At 47.2% G+C, this 16,885-nt stretch overlaps 1 pseudogene; it reads left to right on the top strand.

Moving 5' to 3' along the window:
- The first annotated feature begins 2,391 nt into the window (after positions 1-2,391).
- LOC124666709 overlaps positions 2,392-16,885 on the top strand; it is a 36,448-nt pseudogene continuing 21,954 nt past the window's right edge.

Raw genomic sequence — 16,885 nt, 5'->3', positions numbered from 1 at the left:
TAGTGAGGCGCTGATTTGATGCCAAATTAGGTCGGAAGAGAACGGATGCAGTAAGATTAGATTGGATCGTTCAGATAGTTTTAATCTCTTTCATGAAACGCGTTGACAAGCAACTACATTATAATTGTATAGATTAAATGATTATTTATAGAACAATCGACTTTTGTTCTCTAAATTTATATTTTATCAGATTGCTAGTTCTCAGCTAGCTGAGACCGAATTTCATGCTCAGTCAAGTCTTACACCATTTAATTTATATTATAATTTATGCTAGTCTTGAGTTGTAACATAAATTACAACTGATTTTAATTTTGGATGACATCATGTGACTAGGAATAGTCACACCTAAAACATATGGTACTACCGACGATAAGCCACGCGAAGGGCGGGCCGGGGCCGGCCGATGGGGCGGTTTGCACAAAAATAACCCAAAACTGAAAGAAAAGCACAGACTGACCCTCCGGCGAAACTATTTCACCGATCTAACCCTTTTGTGTGGCGCCCCTCACACCGGCGCCACACATGCCTGTGTGGCGCCCCTGTCGCTGGCGCCACAAACCGGTCCGACGTGGCTCGTCGACGCTGAGCTGGTGATCCCGATCCGACGTGGCAGCATGTGTGGCGCCGCTCCCGCCGGCGCCACACGTTGAAAGTGTGGCGCCCCTGGCAAGGGCGCCACACATCCACTTAAGTTTGGCCGCGCGCGCCCATTCCAGCCCGACCATCTTCTTTCTCCTCTCTGCTTCCCGTGAAGAACAGGAGGTGGCCGGCGGTTCCTCTCTCTCCCCCCTTCCCCCCCCCCACCAAATTCACCACCAAATCACCAGATCTGTCCGTGGAGATCGTTCCCCATCCATTTCTCAAGGTAATCTCCTTCGAATCTTCTCCATTCATCCACTAATTTCATAGATCGGGCTAGATTTGGACATGAACCCTAGACATGGTTTTTTTGTGTGCACTCTATATTGTATTGTTTGTGTTGGAGATGGTAGCCTCATGTATGCATGTGTTTGAACCATAGATTTGTTGAAACCCTATGTATGTATGTGTATGAACCCACATGTATGTCTAGTATTTGTTATTGGAATGGATCATAATATGGTTCAATAATGTAAACATGTAGGATGGCCGGTCCCGATGGCCGGCGAGGCGGTCGAGGCCGCGGTCCTGGGCGCCCCCGGGGCCGGGGAAGGGGCCGCCGCGGTGGAGCGACAAGGGCCCCACGGTCACCGTCACCTGCATCCTCCTCGTCTTCGCATGAGGAACGCCGCTTCGAGTTCCTCCTCCGCATCGACGACGACCCACTCGGCATCAAGAGGCTACCGGACAAGTTCGCCGAGTTCGTCGACGGCGTCGAGCCGGCGCACTTGCGGCTACGGGAGGCTAGGCTGCAGCCTCGCCGCCGGCCCGTGGAGGTCCTGTTCGACGGGCAGGGCAAGATGTACCTGCACACGGGGTGGGACAAGTTCGCCCGTGACCTCCACCTCGAGCCCGGCTGCCAGCTCACCTTCCTGTACGAGGGGGACGGCGAGATGATCGTCAAGGTGTTCGACGACACCGCCTGCCGTGTGCACTACCCCCACACCGGCGAATCCGGCTCGGACACCGATAGTTAGAACTTAGAGTGTTGTCAACTCTATCTTCGTTGCTTCGTGTTGTTTGAATTCTATCTTAAATTGTATGAAACTATGTGCTATGATGTTAGGTATGATGATGTTATGTCCATGATGTGTGTACGAAATGGCTGTTGATATGATGTGTGTATGACATAGCTTTTGGCGCCCTTCACACTGGCGCCACACTGCACTGTGTGGCGCCCCTCCCATCGGCGCCACATATCCATGTGTAATTGGCCAAAACATACTGTAAGACAAATCGTATGGGACTTAGCCGTTTTGGCGAGGCTCTTTGTGTGGCGCCCGTGGCATCGGCGCCACACAAACAGCCTCCTCAAAACGGCTAAGTCCCAGACGCTTTGTCTTACAGTATGTTGTGGGCAATTACAAGTGCATGTGTGGCGCCGATGGGAGGGGCGCCACACATGCTGCCACGTCGGATCGGGATCACCAGCTCAGCGTCGACGAGCCACGTCGGACCGGTTTGTGGCGCCAACGGCAGGGGCGCCACACAGGCATGTGTGGCGTCGGTGTGGGGGGGGCCACACAAAAGGGTTAGATGGGTGAAATAGTTTCGCCGGAGGGTCAGCCTGTGCTTTTCTTTCACTTTTGGGTTATTTTTGTGCAAATCGCCGGCCGATGGTGCGTGTCAAAAGTCGCATGACGATTCTACTCTAGTGATTTTTGGAAGTGCCCGAGCGGAGCTTCCCAGCGTGTTCCAATGTCTTGCCTCCTCCCATCTCTCTCCGCACCGCAGCCTGCACAGAATCAAACAATGGCCTCCACGGCGGCGGCGGCGGCGGTGGCTCGGCACGTGGTCGCGTTACCGTACCCGGGTCGCGGCCACATCAACCCCATGCTCGCCGTGTGCCGTCTGCTCGTCGCCGCCGACAGCGCGCTCACCGTCACATCGTCGTCACGGAGGAGTGGCACGGGCTGCTGTTCTCGGCCGGGGTGCCCCACACGCTGCCGGACTGCATCCGCTTGGCCACCATCCCCAACGTCATCCCCTCCGAGCACTGCCGTTGTGCCGACATGGCCGGCTTCTACGAGGCCGTGCGCGACAAGATGGGGGAGCAGGTCGAGCGGCTTCTCGATCGGCTGGCGCTGGAGCGGAGGGCCGGAGGTCCTCGTAATCGTGGCCGACACCTTCCTGACGTGGGCGGTGGCGGCCGGCGCGCGGCGCGGGGTGCCGGTGTGCTCGCTGTGGACTCAACCGGCCACGTTCTTCTTGGCGCTCTACCACATGGACCTGTGGCCGCCGGTGAATGACCAAGACTCCGAACAAGGTAAATTACCTAGCTAACTGGACACGCTCCAAGATTTTATTTCTCTTCAGCGTAACATCGAACTTGTTACCAAACAACAACACTACGTTCGAAGATTTGACGGGCAGTGAGTGAGATGGGCTCTGGCGACGCGGAGGCGGAAGACCCCGCAACGCCGGATCCTCGATGCTCGCCGGTGGCGCTCTGCTCTCGCCCGTCGGTGAGCGGGGGCGGCTTCGGCGGAAGGTTCTGGGCCCTCACCCCCGACGTCGACGACGCGGAGGCGACGAGTGAGCCCAGCGAGGAGGGCTCTCCGTTGCGCGCCCCTGGGCGTGGCGCGGGCACGCCGTTCGGCGTTTTCCTGCGGGCGGCGGAGGAGCTTGGGGCTCCCTCCGGTCGGGCCGCAGAGCGGCGTTCGCGCCTGGTGGTCGGGGCTCGAGGTTTGCGGCGTCGTCCCGTGGCGGCGCTGTCGTCGGCGACCGCCCCCGGTGGAGGCAGCGGTGGCCGTCCGCGCGTGGGCGCGAGGCTTCCGGGGACCGCGGCGTGCGGCGGAGGGCGCCGGCACCGCCCTCAGCTTCCTCGGCTCCGGCTGGTGAAGCTGACCGGCCTGGCGTGGCGTGCTCGCCGCGCTCGGCGCCGGAGGCGGCGGCGGACGAACAGGGCTGTCCCCCGCTTGACCCGTTAGGGTTTCCCCCGCTCCACTCGCGGCCGGTGGATGGGCCGCTCCTGGGCCCGGCCCAGGTGTCCGCTGTTGGGCTCCAGGTGGGCGCCTCTGCTGCGGCCCATGTGCCTGGGGCCGAGGACAGGCCGGAGGAGGCCCGCTCGCAGTCCAATTCGGCCGCGGTCCGGGAGCACTTATCTGCGAGGTGGCGTTGGATTCGGAGAGGTGCGTCCACTCTCGAGCTAGGGTTTTCGGCTTCGGCCTCCGACGTGCGCCGCCACCGTAAATCCGCTCGTCGCGTCCGTGTCCCTCCGCCCCCCTCGCCGCTACGCCTTTCCTTCGCCGCGGTCGTGGCCATGGAGCGCCCTCAGGGAGAAGGTGGGCAGCGGGGCCGGAACCAATCCGGCAACAAGCGCCGCCACGATGAGCGTGCCGGCTCGGGCTCCGGTACCGGCGGCGGACGGACGAACCCGCAGCAGCAGGAGGCAGATCTCCGCGCTCGTGCTCTGGCGGAGAAAAACAGGAACCGGTCAGGGACCGAGGGCGCCCGTGCCGGGGAGCAGGGCGGCAACAGCAACCACACCCCTCCCGCCTGGTGGGTGGAAAGGGAGAAGAAAAGGGCGGCTAAGGAGGCGGCCCGCCTCGCGCAGGTGGCTTCCGGGGCGGCGGCTCCTCCTCCTCCCTCTGCGTCCGGTGGGGGCTGGGCGCATGAGGCGGCTGCCGGTGATACGTCTCCGACGTATCGATAATTTCTTATGTTCCATGCTACTTTATTGATGATACCTACATGTTTTATACACATTATATGTCATATTTATGCGTTTTCCGGAACTAACCTATTGACGAGATGCCGAAGTGCCGGTTCTCGTTTTACTGCTGTTTTTGGTTTCAAAAATCCTAGTAACGAAATATTCTCGGAATTGGACGAAATCAACGCCCAGGTTCCTATTTTGCCCGGAAGCATCCAGAACACCCGAGAGCCGCCAGCGAGAAGCCCTGGGGGCCCCACACGCCACCCTGGCGCGGCCAGAGGGGGGGTCGCGCCGCCCTATGGTGTGGTGGCCCCAGGCCCCCTCCGAGGCTCCCCTTTCGCTATTTAAAGGTTCTGACCTAAAAACCCCGACGGAAGAAGCCACGGTACGCGAAACCTTCCAGAGCCGCCGCCATCGCGAAGCCAAGATCTGGGGGACAGGAGTCTCTGTTCCGGCACGCCGCCGGGACGGGGAAGTGCCCCCGGAAGGCTCCTCCATCGACACCACCGCCATCTTCATCACCGCTGCTGTCTCCCATGAGGAGGGAGTAGTTCTCCATCGAGGCTCGGGGCTGTACCGGTAGCTTTGTGGTTCATCTCTCTCCTATGTACTTCAATACAATAATCTCATGAGCTGCCTTACATGATTGAGATTCATATGATGATGCTTGTAATCTAGATGTCATTATGCTAGTCAAGTGGGTTTTACTTATGTGATCTCCGGAGACTCCTTGTCCCACGTGTGTAAAGGTGACGAGTGTGTGCACCGTGTGGGTCTCTTAGGCTATATTTCACAGAATACTTATTCACTGTTATGAATGGCGTAGTGAAGTGCTTATTCATATCTCTTTATGATTGCAATGTGTTTTGTATCACAATTTATCTATGTGCTACTCTAGTGATGTTATTAAAGTAGTATATTACTTCTGCACGGTGTAATGGTGACAATGTGTGCATCCGTGTTAGTACTTGGCGTAGGCTATGATTATGATCTCTTGTAGATTATGAAGTTAACTATTGCTATGATGGTATTGATGTGATCTATTCCTCCTACATGATGTGAAGGTGACGAGTGTGCATGCTATGTTAGTACTTGGTTTAGTCGTGTCGATCTTTCATGCACTCTAAGGTTATTTAAATATGAACATTGAATTGTGGAGCTTGTTAACTCCGGCATTGAGGGTTCGTGTAATCCTACGCAATGTGTTCATCATCCAACAAGAGAGTGTAGAGTATGCATTTATCTATTCTGTTATGTGATCAAAGTTGAGAGTGTCCACTAGTGAAAGTCTAATCCCTAGGCCTTGTTCCTAAATACTGCTATCGCTGCTTGTTTACTGTTTTACTGCGTTACTACTGCTGTGTTACTACTGCTTGTTTACTTCCTACAATATTACTACCATCAACTGCACGCCAGCAAGCTATTTTCTGGCGCCGTACTACTGCTCATACTTATTTATACCACCTGTATTTCACTATCTCTTCGCCGAACTAGTGCACATATTAGGTGTGTTGGGGACACAAGAGACTTCTTGCTTTGTGGTTGCAGGGTTGCATGAGAGGGATATCTTTGACCTCTTCCTCCCTGAGTTCGATAAACCTTGGGTGATCCACTTAAGGGAAAACTTGCTGCTGTTCTATAAACCTCTGCTCTTGGAGGCCCAACACTGTCTACAAGTATAGAAGCACCCGTAGACATCAAGCACTTTTCTGGCGCCGCTGCCGGGGAGGAAAGGTAAAAGGTACTCACACTCCGGATCTCGGCTACTAAGCTATTTTCCGGCGCCATTGTAAGTACTCGAAGCTATTTCCTTTAGACTCTGCAATTGCGACATTTGGTTTCTTGTTTACACTAGTTAGGCATAATGGACAACAATGACCTTCTTATTCTATTTCCTGATTTAAGACATGGATGGTTTGATGCGAAAATTAAAAAACTCATGGAACATATTAATATGAATGCTTGAACACTATTGTTGCTAATGCTATGGAAAATTCTAAGCTTGGGGAAGCTGGCTTTGATGAGCATGATATTTTTAGTCCCCCAAGCATTGAGGAGAAAATTTACTTTGATGATACTATGCCTCCTATATTTGATGATGAGAATAATAATGATAGCTACTTTGTTGAATTTGCTCCCACTACAACTAATAAAATTGATTATGCCTATGTGGAGAGTAATAATTTTATGCATCAGACTCATGATAAGAATGCTTTATGTGATAGTTATATTGTTGAGTTTGCTCATGTTGCTACTGAAAGTTATTATGAGAGAGGAAAATATGGTTGTAAAAAATTTCATGTTACTAAAACACCTCTCTATGTGCTGAAATTTTTGAAGCTACACTTGTTTTATCTTCCTATGCTTGTTACTTTGATCTTCATGAACTTGTTTATTTACAAGATTCCTATGCATAGGAAGCATGTTAGACTTAAATGTGTTTTGAATTTGCCTCTTGATGCTCTCTTTTGCTTCAACTTCTATTTCTTGCGAGTGCATCATTAAAACTGCTGAGCCCAACTTAATGGCTCTAAAGAAAGAAATTCTTGGGAGATAACCCATGTGTTTATTTTACTACAGCAATTTTTGTTTTGTTGAGTCTTGGAAGTTGTTTACTACTGTAGCAACCTCTCCTTATCATGTTTTTGTGCCAAGTAAAGTTTCTATGTTAAAGTTGATGTTATATTTGGGATCGCTGCGCAGAAACAGCATTGCTGTCTGTCACGAATTCTGGCATCAGTCTCTGTAAAAAATTCGAAAAAATCTGCAAAATTACGAGCGTGATCCTCAGATATGTACGCAACTTTCATTAGTTTTGAGTTTTTCCATTTGAGCAAGTTAAGTGCCCCTTTCAGATTCGTCTTTACGGACTGTTCTGTTTTTGACAGATTCTGCCTTTTATTTCGCATTGCCGCTTTTGCCTTGTTGAATGGGTTTCTTAGTTCCATTAACTTTCAGAAGTTTTGTGCAATGTCCAGAAGTGTTAATAATGATTGTGTCACATCTGAACATGTGAATTTTGATTATGCACTAACCCTCTAATGAGTTTTCTTGAAGTTTGGTGTGGCAGAAGTTTTTAAGGGTCAATAGAAGAGGGTGATATAATGTGATCGAGAAAAGTGAAAGGTCTAAGCTTGGGGATGCCCCGGTGGTTCATCCCTGCATATTTTAAGAAGACTCAAGCATCTAAGCTTGGGGATGCCCAAGGCATCCCCTTCTTCATCGACAAAGTATCAGGTTCCTTCTCTTGAAACTATATTTTTATTCGGTCACATCTTATGTACTTTACTTGGAGCGTCTGTATGTTTTTGTTTTAGTTTTTGTTTGAATAAATTCTTGTGTGGGAGAGAGACACGCTCCGCTGGTTCATATGAACACATGTGTTCTTAGCTTTTAATGTTCAAGGGCGAAAGTTGATCGCTTCACTTGTTGTTACATGGTTGGAAACAGAAAATGCTACATGTAGTAATTGGTAAAATGTCTTGGATAATGTGATACTTGGCAATTGCTGTGCTCATGTTTAAGTTCTTGCATCATATACTTTTCACCTATTAATGAAGAAATACATAGAGCATGCTAAAATTTGGTTTGCATAATTGGTCTCTCTAAGGTCTAGATAATTTCTAGTATTGGGTTGAACAACAAGGAAGACGGTGTAGAGTTTTATAATGTTTACAATATGTCCTTTATGTGAGTTTTGCTGCACCGGTTCATCCTTGAGTTTGCTTCAAATAACCTTGCTAGCCTAAGCCTTGTATCGAGAGGGAATACTTCTCATGCATCCAAATCTTTGAGCCAACCACTATGCCATTTGTGTCCACCATACCTACCTACTACATGGTATTTCTCCGCCATTCCAAAGTAAATTGCTTGAGTGCTACCTTTAAACAATTCAAAAGTTATTACCTCTTATTTGTGTCAATGTTTTATAGCTCTTGAGGAAGTATGTGGTGTTTTATCTTTCGATCTTGTCATTTACTTTTGACAGACTTTCACAATGGACTAGTGGCACATCCGCTTATCCAATAATTTTGCAAAAAGAGTCGGCAATGGGGTTCCCAGCCCTAATTAATTAACTTTCATTAATAATTCTCGTCACATGTTTTGCTCCGATTCATCGGTAAGCAACTTAATTTTGCAAATAGACACTCCTCCATGGTATGTGAATGTTGGAAGGCACCCGAGGATTCGGTTAGCCATGGCTTGTGTAAGCAAAAGGTTGGGAGGAGTGTCATCCATAAATAAAGAAAAACTAAACTAAAGTACATGTGTAAACAAAAGAGAAGAGGTATGATCTACCTTGCTGGTAGAGATAACGTCCTTCATGGGAGCCGCTCTTGAAAGTCTGGTTGATGAGGTAGTTAGAGTACCCACTACCATTCGTTGACAACAACAAACACCTCTCAAAATTTTACTTTTATGCTCTCTTTATGTTTTCAAAACCAAAGCTCTAGCACAAATATAGCAATCGATGCTTTCCTCTTTGAAGGACCATTCTTTTACCTTTATGTTGAGTCAGTTCACCTATTTCTCTCCATCCCAAGAAGCAAACACTTGTGTGAACTGTGCATTGATTCTTACATACTTGCATATTGCACTTGTTATATTACTCTATGTTGACAATTATCCATGAGATATACATGTTACAAGTTGAAAGCAACCGCTGAAACTTAATCTTCCATTGTGTTGCTTCAATGTCTATACTTTAAATTATTGCTTTATGAGTTAACTCTTATGCAAGACTTATTGATGCTTGTCTTGAAGTACTATTCATGAAAATTCTTTGCTTCATGATTCAGTTGTTTACTCATGTCATTACCATTGTTTTGATCGCTGCATTCATTACATATGTTTACCATATGATCAAGTTTATGACGGCATGTCACTTCAGAAATTATCTTTGTTATCGTTTTACCTGCTCGGGACGAGCGGAACTAAGCTTGGGGATGCTGATACGTCTCCGACGTATCGATAATTTCTTATGTTCCATGCTACTTTATTGATGATACCTACATGTTTTATACACATTATATGTCATATTTATGCGTTTTCCGGAACTAACCTATTGACGAGATGCCGAAGTGCCGGTTCTCGTTTTCTGCTGTTTTTGGTTTCAGAAATCCTAGTAACGAAATATTCTCGGAATTGGACGAAATCAACGCCCAGGTTCCTATTTTGCCCGGAAGCATCCAGAACACCCGAGAGCCGCCAGAGAGAAGCCCTGGGGCCCCACACGCCACCCTGGCGCGGCCAGAGGGGGGGCCGCGCCGCCCTATGGTGTGGTGGCCCCAGGCCCCCTCCGAGGCTCCCCTTTCGCCTATTTAAAGGTCCTGACCTAAATGTCAACACCCGGGTTTTTAAGTCCGGATGCCCTATCATATCATACATCGCAATCCCAGGAAGATTGTTTTTGCGAGATATAATAGTAAGTCGTTCAGAGTCATCATTTATTACAACACATAAAGTCTTACATAAAGGGATCACATGATCCAATATTACACGAATAGATTGTTCAACATCACACATAAGTAGCGGAAGCGTAGTAGTAGTGGACTCATAATTCCACGAGCAACGCTTGACGTTAGAAGACGATCCTAGTTATCATAGACGTCCTGTCTGTCCCTCATCCTGATACTGTTGCTCCTCTTCATAGTCTGGCATTTGAATAGCCAGGGCAAAGCCATGAGTACTTTTAAAGTACTCGCAAACTAATACTAAGATAAAGCATAATGTATTGTATTAAAGGGGTACTAAGCTCTAAGTTTATTTGCATAAAGCCAAGTTTTCTTTGAATAAATATTTAATAAAAATCCTCATTATTTAATAGACTAACTCAAGTGGGAACATTAGTGTCATTCCCACCATTCATTTGGGATTCAAGACAATTCATCAATCACCATTATTATTTCAACATAAATCCTGATAACGGAAGTAGTATGGCCCTTCCAACCGTCCGTAACCGCGGACACGGCTATTCGAATAGGTTTAACACTCTGCAGAGGTTGTACTCTTGTGCCACAACTATTGATTTCATCCGTCGAGGATAACCCCGAATCATCGTAACTCGGTACGCGGATCATCAATCCTAACCTTTCACTTATATGTCCTAGTATAGGCACCTCTCCCCATGAGCTTGGCCTCCCGGTGAGAACCAAGCTGTTAACCCGGGAACCGCACGGGGCTTGGGTCGTACATTCACCTCATATTCACATCATCTCTCACATACGGAGGCAGCCTCGGCGTAACCCCTATGATGCTTGTTTAGAGGGAACCCATACTAAAATACACAAGTTTCTAGTTAAGCCCTACCCATAATCGGGTATTGTGGGGGTACTTGTATAATTGGAAAGGTATCGCATTCAAAACCATATCAAGTTTATATCAAAAATCACCATCTTCTCTTGGTCATACTCCAAGGTTTTACTTTCATTTCAAACTCCACTTGTTCCCATCTAGAGTAGTCAAAATTTTTAATAATTTAGCAATAGCAACTATATGAGGGGTGCTATTTAGCTTGAGTAGTGCTCATCTAAACCAAGTATTGTTCTATTCTAAACATGGTGACTCATAAATCAGAAGTACTTTGAAATAAGTAAACAAAAGTAAAATCTAAATAAAAACATGGGATAGGTAATACATAAAAGTAAAGTGTGATGATGCCTTTGCTCTTGTAAAGCTAAGCATTTGTATTTAGCAAGGGTTAGCTTGCCTTGAGCTGAGTAGTGATCAAAGTGCTCTTCCTCTTCTTGGGAGTAGGCCTCCTCCTCTTGGTAATCCTCGTTACTAGCGTCTATATACGAATACGAGGTATAAATACTAAACCAAACTCATAGGCTAAACTAGGAACACTCAAAAAGTTCACACTCTAGTCCTATTATCAATCAAACATGGCATGGTGAGTTATTTGATGATTTCTTATTTATTAGAAAAATAATTTCCTCTCATTATTCCTATTTCTTAAATTTAGATAGGTAGATCCTTAAAGAAATTCATTTCTTCTCTTTACTTCATAATAAGATTTAATCTCTTCATATAATAATCAGGTATGAAATATAGGTTGACCCAAGTCAACATTTCATATCTATTATATGTGAGTCTAATTTAATTAAAGTGCTACACTACACATGTTATCATATTATTATTTTAAATGCATTAAAATCTCTAAGCAATACTTATCGAGGGTTCATTAGCCTAGGTCATTCCCCCTGGTTATATTACTTAGGATCAAGATTTAAATGAGAGAGTAGCTCTCATACTATTCATAAAATTTGAATTCCAAGTTAAATGGTTCTAGAATTAACTACATAGCTATTTTATTTGATCTAATCCATGATCATGCAAATAACCTGACTATATTATTGCATCATCAATTAGAGAACATCATTTGTGATTTATTAGAATTGGAATCAACTTAAAATCATTTATAGATTATTTTTAATAATTATTTGAAGTTAGAAAATGCCCTGCCTTGTTATTTTTATCATTTAAAAATTAATACGAATTTGGGTATGAGACCAGTGGCATTATCTAGATAATTTCATGGGCTTTCCAACGATATAAAGTTTGCTAGATTTGGTTTGGCAGATTTCAAATTATTCAATTTGGAAGTGAGCAGCAGTATTTGAATTTAAACAAATTGGATTAATTCTATTTGAATTTTTGGGCCTGGCGGGAAACGCTACTGGGCCGAAACGATTTAAACAGCACAGCGCGGCCCAGCAAGCAACGGTGCGGGTGGGCTGCGCTGACAGGGTGGGGGCCACTCGTCAGCGCCTCATAACACGCCGAAGCGGTACGAGCGATGAGGAGCGTTGGATCAAGAGGCTGATCAACGGTGTGTGTGCGTCGTCGTCCCCGGCGGGATTCCGGCGAGGGCAGAGCGTCAGTAGGGGGTCGGAGAGCTTACCAGGCCGTTGCAGGTCTCTGGCAAGGTGCGCGGAGAAGTGGTGGTCGATGAGGAAGCTACTGGCGCAGTTGTGGAGCTCGGGGAGGCGTCAATTGAAGCAGAGCTTCCGCGGGCTCCGGCGGACTCGAGCTTGCAATTCGAGCAGCTCCGGCGAGCTCGATGAAATTGACTCGTGTAGGAGTGCTCGGTGAGGAGAGGGGAGGAGATTGTGTGAGGAGTGAGGGTGCCGATCGTCGGTATTTATAGAGGGAGGGAGGTGGCCGAGCGTGCCGCAAGGGCACGGCCATGGCGCGGCGCTTCGGCGCTCCAAGGGGCAAGTGAAGGACGGCTACGGCTAGGCGGTGTCCCGGCGATGCTCAACGTGTATTGGCGCGGACGAAAGGGCTACGGACGCGCTCGAGTTTTTCCGAGTGATCATTGCGGTACCGCGGTACGTCGACGACGAGGACGACGGCGACAAGGCTCTGGACGGTGCTTGAGCATGTCTAGCGTGTAGGGTGAGCGGAGTGGCTAGTCGACGCGGTGGTAGGGATGCAGGGCGAGGACGAGCGCGTTCGAGTGCACGGCGTCCTGGCGCGCTCCAGAGCGCGCTCACCGCGGCATGGGCACGGTACTGGCATGGCTTTTGGCGTGGCTGTTCTGATCAAGTCCGTGCACGATCGATCGAGTGAGCGGTACCGTTGGTGTCCTTATGCATTGCAGATGCTCCAGGACAAGGGCACGGGTTAAAATGTCTGGCTGGTGGTGGAGATGCCAAAGTGGCCGGCATGGTGGAGTTGTGCATAGTTTAGGGTTTTTCCTTGGCTTTAATCGACCATGCAAGTACTGGGCTAGAGGCAGGGGTGTAGAACTAGCTAATGATCACATTTGCAAAGGGTTTTAGGGAAGAAACTGCTGGACAAATGCATGTAACACATTTCTGAATTTATGCCTGCCAAGTGTTCGACACAATGGCCGCATGAAGAAAATTTTCAAATTTCGAAATTCTTTTTGGTGAATCTCTTTTATATAATTATAGTGATGTATTGGTGGTGGTGGCACTCAATTTGGAAAAGAATTGCAAAGTTTCAAATTTGAGATGATCTTCTTTTTATTCTCAGATCCTCTTTTGTCAATTTAATTCTGGTCAACCTAGTCAACTCTAGCCATGGTGGTCAACATGAAAAGTGTTCACCTTGACATGGTCTTGGATGACATGGCTTTGGTTGACAAAGTTTGGTTTAGGTTTTAAGAAATACAGGGGTGCAAAGTGGTGAAGAAAATATTTTTCACCCAAGTGACCATTATCATATGTATGATGAGTTCTTGATTTCTCTTGCTTTGATTCATGATCCAATGATACAATTGTGTTAGTTTATCATATTAAAGCTTTTTAGAAGCAAGGAAGCAAGCAATTATGGCCTTGGTGAAGTTTTTACATTTTGACATATGGTGTATGTGAGTGATGAATGGGTTTTTCCCATTTTCTTCATTTCTCCTTATTTAAGGGTTTTGTGATCTTGATTTGGGTTCATGTAGTAATTGATTCACATGCTAACACTCATCATGGCAATAGCTCAAAAGAAACTCACTTAAATGCACAACACTATATGTGGCACTATATGCATAGAAAAGTTTTTGTTAGTTGTGAATTTTGAGTAATTGAAATCTCACTTGCTTTATTATTTGTTGAAAACTTGGGATGTTACAAACCCTTCCCCCTTACAAAAGATCTCGTCCCGAGATCTGGAAGAAAACTAGGTACTAAAGAGATTGGGGTATTCAGTCTTCATAAAGTCTTCTCTTTCCCAAGTGGCCTCTTCTTCGGTGTGGTTACTCCATTGGATCTTCAGAAACTTGATACTCCTGGTGCGAGTGGTTCTGAAAGCCTCCTCCAGAATGCGAATAGGTACTTCGCGGTAGGTTAGATCTGAGTTGATATCCACAGTACGATGGTCGATGTTCTTGAACACCTCCGTCTTCTCAGGTACCTCCAAGCACTTCCGGAGTAACGAGATATGAAACACATTGTGCACTGTTGACATTTCTTCTGGTAACTCTAGCTGATAGGATACTTCTCCTCGGCGACTCAGGACTTTGAAAGGTCCGACATAACGAGGTGCGAGCTTTCCTTTAAGCTGGAATCTCTGCATTCCTTTAAGGGGGGACACTTTGAGATATACGAAATCTCCGATCTCAAAAGTCATCTCTCGGCGTCTCTTGTCGGCGTAGCTCTTCTGTCTTGATTGAGCGGTCTTGAGGTACTCACGGATCTTGTGAACCTTCTCTTCAGCTTCTCGGAGAATATCTGGTCCAAAAACTTGACTCTCTCCAACTTCCGACCAATTCAGAGGGGTACGGCACTTCCTTCCGTACAGAGCTTCAAAGGGGGCCATCTGCAAACTGGCTTGGTAGCTGTTGTTGTACGAGAATTCTGCGTACGGCAAACAGTCTTCCCACTTGGATCCATATTCCAACACACATGCTCTCAGCATATCCTCTAGTATCTGATTGACTCGTTCAGTCTGTCCATCTGTCTGAGGGTGATAGGCTGTGCTGAAGTTCAGTCTAGTTCCGAGTCCTTCATGTACCTTCTGCCAAAATCTGGAGGTGAATTGGGATCCTCTATCAGATACTATTGACTTCGGGGTTCCGTGTAGGCTGACTATCCGTGAGATATACAACTCTGCAAGTCTTGGTCCTTGGTAGGTGGTCTTGACGGGGATGAAATGGGCGACTTTGGTCAATCTATCGACCACTACCCAGATAGAATCATTCCCTTTACTAGATTTGGGCAATCCGGTGATGAAGTCCATTCCTACGGAATCCCACTTCCATTCGGGAATCTGCAGGGGCTGTAGCAGTCCTGCGGGTCGTTGGTGTTCTGCCTTGACTCTCTGACAGATGTCACACTTGGCGATGTAACTCCCGATTTCTCGCTTCATCCCATGCCACCAAAGCTGTTCCTTCAAGTCCCGGTACATCTTGGTACCTCCGGGGTGAATAGAATATAAGGTGTCATGGGCTTCCTTTAGAATCACTTGTTTCAACTCCGAATCCGACGGCACGCACAAGCGTCCGTTGTACCAAAGTACTCCTTCTTCATCAACAGTGAATCCCGGTGCCTTTCCTGCTGCTAGCTGGCTCTTAATCCCGTCAATGCTTGCATTGCTCTTCTGAGCTTCCTTGATTTGACTAATCAAAGTGGGTTGAAGTTCAATGCTAGCGAGAAATCCTTCACTTACGAGCTCCATTCTAAACTGTTCAAACTCTTGGTGAAGGCTAGGTTGTTCCTCGGCAATCATGGAGTTTAACTGACACGGCAGTCTACTCAAAGCATCCGCTACCACATTGGCCTTGCCTGGGTGATAGTGGATATCCATATCATAATCCTTGATTAACTCTAACCATCTCCTTTGCCTCATGTTCAGTTCCTTCTGGGTGAAGATATACTTCAAACTCTTGTGATCCGAATAGATCTCGCATCGATTACCCATGAGGTAATGACGCCATACTTTCAGGGCTAAAACGACTGCTGCTAGCTCTAAGTCATGGGTCGGATAATTCTGTTCATGCTGCTTCAGTTGCCTTGACAGGTACGAGATCACCTTGCCTTCTTGCATCAACACACATCCAAGACCAATCTTGGAGGCATCACAATACACATCAAAGGGTTTGGTGATGTCCGGCATAATCAGTATTGGGGCTGAAGTCGATCCGCTCTTGAGCTGTTGGAAGCTCTCTTCACACTTGTTCGTCCATTCGAACTTCTTGTCTTTTTTCAACAATTGGGTCATTGGTCTGGCTAGGCTTGAGAATCCTTCAACGAATCGGCGGTAATATCCCGCCAATCCGAGAAATGCACGGACCTCAGTCTGGGTGGTTGGGGTTCTCCATTCTGCCACAGTCTTTATCTTTGAGGGGTCAACGGAAATTCCTCCTGCGGACAAGATGTGTCCCAGGAATCCTACTTCCCTCAACCAGAACTCACACTTGCTGAACTTGGCATACAGCTGGTGTTCCCGAAGAGTCTCTAAGACCATTTCCAAGTGTTGCTCATGTTCTTCTTCGGTTTTGGAGTAGATCAGGATGTCGTCGATGAAGACAACGACGAACTTATCTAGGAAGTTCATGAAGATCTTATTCATGAGATTCATGAAGTAAGCGGGGGCATTGGTCAATCCAAATGACATGACATTGTACTCATACAATCCATATCTGGTGGTGAAGGCAGTTTTGGGAATGTCCGATGCACGGATCTTCAGCTGATGGTACCCTGTCCTAAGATCAATCTTAGAAAACACGGTGGCACCGGTCAACTGGTCAAACAGGTCTTCTATTTTGGGCAAAGGATACTTGTTCTTGATGGTGACATCATTGAGCTTGCGGTAATCCGTACATAAACGAATCGAACCATCCTTCTTGTCCACAAACAAGACTGGGGACCGCCAGGGTGATGCACTTGGCCTAATCAAACCTTTGGCTAACATATCATCCAGTTGCTTCTTTAGTTCCACCAATTCTGCCGGGTTCATGCTGTAAGCTCTCTGGGCTATAGGTCCTGTTCCGGGGATTAACTCGATGATAAACTCGATATCCCGATCCGGGGGCATACCGGGTAGGTCATCCGGAAACACATCAGAGTATCTACAGACAACTCTGATTTGATCCAGGGTGGGTTTGGTTAAACTCTGATTGCAGGT

Source organism: Lolium rigidum, chromosome 1 (genome assembly GCF_022539505.1).
Source record: "Lolium rigidum isolate FL_2022 chromosome 1, APGP_CSIRO_Lrig_0.1, whole genome shotgun sequence".
NCBI lineage: Eukaryota > Viridiplantae > Streptophyta > Magnoliopsida > Poales > Poaceae > Lolium > Lolium rigidum.
The sequence above is the reverse complement of the archived record's forward strand: the minus strand, read 5'-3'. Positions and strand labels throughout refer to the sequence as shown.